At 39.0% G+C, this 4,175-nt stretch overlaps 1 long non-coding RNA gene across 1 annotated transcript; it reads left to right on the top strand.

Annotated features, from left to right (window-relative positions):
• The first annotated feature begins 315 nt into the window (after positions 1–315).
• On the top strand, positions 316–4,151 carry LOC125543758. Its single transcript, XR_007298727.1, has 7 exons — positions 316–464; positions 1,355–1,454; positions 1,545–1,629; positions 1,724–1,773; positions 1,840–1,905; positions 2,606–2,685; positions 3,224–4,151. It is a non-coding gene; the product is annotated as an uncharacterized LOC125543758 (long non-coding RNA).
• Positions 4,152–4,175: the final 24 nt, after the last annotated feature.

Raw genomic sequence — 4,175 nt, 5'->3', positions numbered from 1 at the left:
TTGTCCGTGAGGAGAGAAAGGAAATTGTGGAGAGGGTGTTCTGTTCGCGAGGGGTGAGAACAGAAATGAAAACATTTTGTGGGGTCTGAGTCACCGCAGCGTGGGTGGTTGCGCCATCCACCAAAATTTCGCGGCTCGACTGATCCAGCTTTTGAAGGAATATTCCCAGGTATCTGGCTATCGCCGACCTTCTTCACCATCAAACCAAACGAGTGATATCTCCTCATGGATACTTTAAGCAAATGTGCTTTAACTCGTGGATACGGCAAAAAGCCTCCATCCCTCAAACAGTACATTTTACGGGCAGTATCTTTTCCGTTTCAATGTATATTATTGTCACATTATATAAAAAATATGGTATCAACATCTTGTAATTGTTCCAGCGTGTGAAAGTGTACCGTTTGAGGGATGGAGGCAAATGGGATGATCAGGGGACAGGGCACGTTGCTGTTGACTACATCGAGGTATGAGTCAGTATGTTGCTTTCAACTACCTTAAGGTATGGATCAAGTATGCATGAAAACTTTGTCTTATATATGGTTCTATTCAGTTAAATTGATACTTTGTTCACTATCTATTTTTTTTGTTGCTGGGTAAATTTAGTTTGTCTGTTGTACTTTTGATTTTTCATCCAATATTTGCAAAGCCTAAGAATGTGACTGAGCAGCTTATTGTGGCTCCAATCCTTGCTTCCCGAAAGGATTAACCAAGAGCTGCTAGCACTCCTTCCTTGGTTTTACATGGTTTCCAATGTCATTTAAACTATATGAATAAACTCACACAGCTACCGGTGAGCCGTTTTGTCTAGCACAACAAATTGGGTCTATGTTATAGACTTATAGTTACCTGGTACTGTCTCTGTTTGGTTTTATAAGGCTCATATTTATTAAAAAAATTGATCAACAAAATATTACCAATATGCTACAAAAAGTATATTATTTGATTCATATTCAAAAGAAGTTTCAAGCGGTATAACTTTTGTGGCATAGAACTCATATTTTGTTGATCAAATTAATGGCCAGTCTTCCTTTGTGTATGGGACTTATAAACCTGAATGGGAGTATGCTGTTAACACATCTAGTGGCGGTGATTTATCGAACAGTAAGCCGTGGTCAATATAGTGTAGATGCATTGTCCTGCTGTATGGCACCATGTTGTTCTGTTAATATGCCATCAGGAAGCTTAGTCATGAGTATCCAGTTTGTAGGCTTCCAATTTGTAAGCTCAGTCATGCATTGTCCTGCTGCATGGCACCATGTTGTTCTGTTAATACGTCCATGTTGTTCTGTTAATATCCAGTTTGTAGGCTTCCATTTTTTTAATGTTAACTGGGTCAACTGCGGGTTGATTCCAGGGTTCAAAAGAACCTGGTTTGACTGTTTTGGATGAAGAAGACAACGAAACACTGCTTGTCCACAATATTACATCTGAAGATATCTACAGAAAGCAAGAAGGTGAACGATTGCACTCCTTATCTGTTTTGAGCTAACCATTTATATCGTTACATGACGTGCTATGCTTTTTTTTTTAAAATTTTATATTAGAAACAATCATCTCATGGAGGGATCCAGAAGCAGCAACAGAATTAGCATTGAGCTTTCAGGAGGCTGCAGGGTGCTCCTACATATGGTAGTTCAAGAAAAGGAACCCTAGTGTAACTATCACTTTTCTTTAATTATTCCTTATTGATGTCTTATTTTGTATTCCTGGTGAGTCTCTGCAGGGACAACATCTGTGATATTCAGAGAAACCTTCAGTTTAGTAACCTTGGCGGTGAGTTGCTTAAAGCTTGCTGTCGTTCATATCATTCCTACACTGTTTTACTTTAATGTCCTGCAGGTCTTGAAGTTGGTCCTCGTCCAGCTTCGGAACATCTAGAAGCCTCTAGAGTATTGCATTCACATGGTAGATCCATTTTGCTATATATGTGTTACACTGTAAATATTGCTCTTATTAAATATTTGGAGAACTTGCTCACATATGATTGGAAGCCCTAAAATTTATTTCATGAATCGCCGCGTTGTACTTGTACCTGTAACCATAGCATTTATGGTATTGTCAATGCAGTCAAAGGTGGAAATACACTTGACACACTATGTCCTTAAATACCCCGGGGTGCATGTGAGTATAGCATGTGCTCGAGACATCAAGGGCATAAATGAAAATTAACCCCCCTGTAAGAACTCGTCCGGATGCACACTTACCTGGCTAGCTCCTCTCAGATTGAAGGGTTTGGGTTCAAATTCCCTATCTGAAGAGACTGGGTCGGATTACAGGAAAGCCCCCATCCCAGTTTTCTTGTGTCAAAATTCCCAATATTTACAGTCATAGCTCTCCACTGTCAATTCCTGAAGTGTGATCACTGAGAATCCACTAAAGCTTGAGAGCTAGAGCCATCCTACTGTCTTATCGGTCCACATTCTCTGCGGACCTTTTGTTTCCCTGGTTTCTTCTCGATTTCTGTTCGCCACACTATTATACATTGAAAGTTCACCCTGTATCCTGACCGTTGCTGACGAACATGCTGTGGCAGACCTTGCTGTGTAGCTTTGCACCTGGTGTTCCCCAGATAGCAGTGTGTTTCTAACTCTGGATTTCCTTGCAGATGAGTCCTTTCGCTCTGTTAACGGTGAACTGAGGGAACTTCCACCTGTTGATTTGTCCAATCTTCCTTTGATTTTGAAGGTCAACTTTATTCTGTACTCTTCTCATATAAAACTATTGTTATCAGTTTCATCTATCATGTGCAAAGCAACATTTATTCCCCTTTTTCCGGGTTTTAATACTTCACATTCACTTTTCAACAGTTTATTGTGACAGTAGTAACTTGAGTGCTTATCTTGTATCGTGGGGGATAGTTCTTTGCCTGATCATGTTTTTAAAGTTCATATTTGATGAATATACATGTCTAGTCTTCAAATCTCGAAGCATTTGCTTGTTGTTCTGGCTTATTGAGTCATCCACTAATGCGGGGGCCAAAGATTTATTTCCTTATCTTCAGATCTAATTGTTGATGTTTGCCGTCAGTATTGTTGATATGTACCATAACTGAGAGCAGGACAGTTTGCCTGCTTATTGAAGACATTTTTGATAACACTAATGATACTACCGTCGTTATATTAATCTATCTAATGATTTACGGTTAGGCTCTTGTATGACCTGTACTTTCTGCTGCAAAAAAGGTCTATTATACTGTTACAATACCGCTGATGAAAATCTGCAGACTATATTGGAGGGTGGCATTACAGATCAAATGCGTGTGGCCGAGTTGATAACACAAGATGTAAGTATCTAGTCTTTGGGTGTGGCATGGTCCCATGTACCATATATTTTTGCTGTCATTAGCTAGTGTACCAATTTTCTTGGTAGAACAAACATTTCATTTAATCATTAACGCGAAACTCATCTTTGCTCCCTCAGAAGAATTGTGGGGTTGGGAAGCCCACCTGCTGTGAGAAAATCCTATAAAGGGATTAGTGATTAGTCTGCTCCCTTCTTGGGTTGATTAAAATGAAAATTGAAATCACCTCTTTTTGTGTTACATGACCTATTTGTTTAGGAGACCTCTTTGTGCTGTGCCCGGCATTTATTTTACATAGCAACTACACTGCTTTACCTGTTTAAAGAGCACTTTTGGCGCAATTGTAGCAGTTTTTTTTTGGTATGCCCTCATTTGCTCCATTTGTTGTTAGGTGTCTACCAATGGAAGTGACTGTGTTTGAGATTTAAAATGAAATGATTTCACTTGAAGTTCTTTCAGAATAATTTGTATGATGATCTGTTCTGCAGATGATTCTTGCACAGTAGATCCCGAGAGACTTTCTGATTTATCGTCTAATCTATATTTTGATGTAGGAACTGGTGTTTTGGATCCGCTTTATTCCATTTATACACAGATGTTTGCTTGAGAGTCTTCTTTCTGATTTGTTTTCACAAGATAACTTTGTTGGACATCAGTTAGATAGAAAATGCAATGTTGATCTACTGGGTAATTTAAGATGTTACCTTCAGTTGCGCCATCATGGATTCATAATGCTCCATGATGGTGGAATGACTTTTTGCTACTTAGCTACCTTACATGTCCTAATAAGGATTGGTTAATAACTAATCCATGCTTCCTTATTGCTGACATTGATTGTTATCCGTCTACGTCAATAACATTAGCCTGAAATGTA

This window comes from Triticum urartu, chromosome 3 (assembly GCF_003073215.2).
Source record: "Triticum urartu cultivar G1812 chromosome 3, Tu2.1, whole genome shotgun sequence".
Taxonomy (NCBI): domain Eukaryota; kingdom Viridiplantae; phylum Streptophyta; class Magnoliopsida; order Poales; family Poaceae; genus Triticum; species Triticum urartu.
This window is presented reverse-complemented; position numbering and strand designations above follow the sequence as displayed.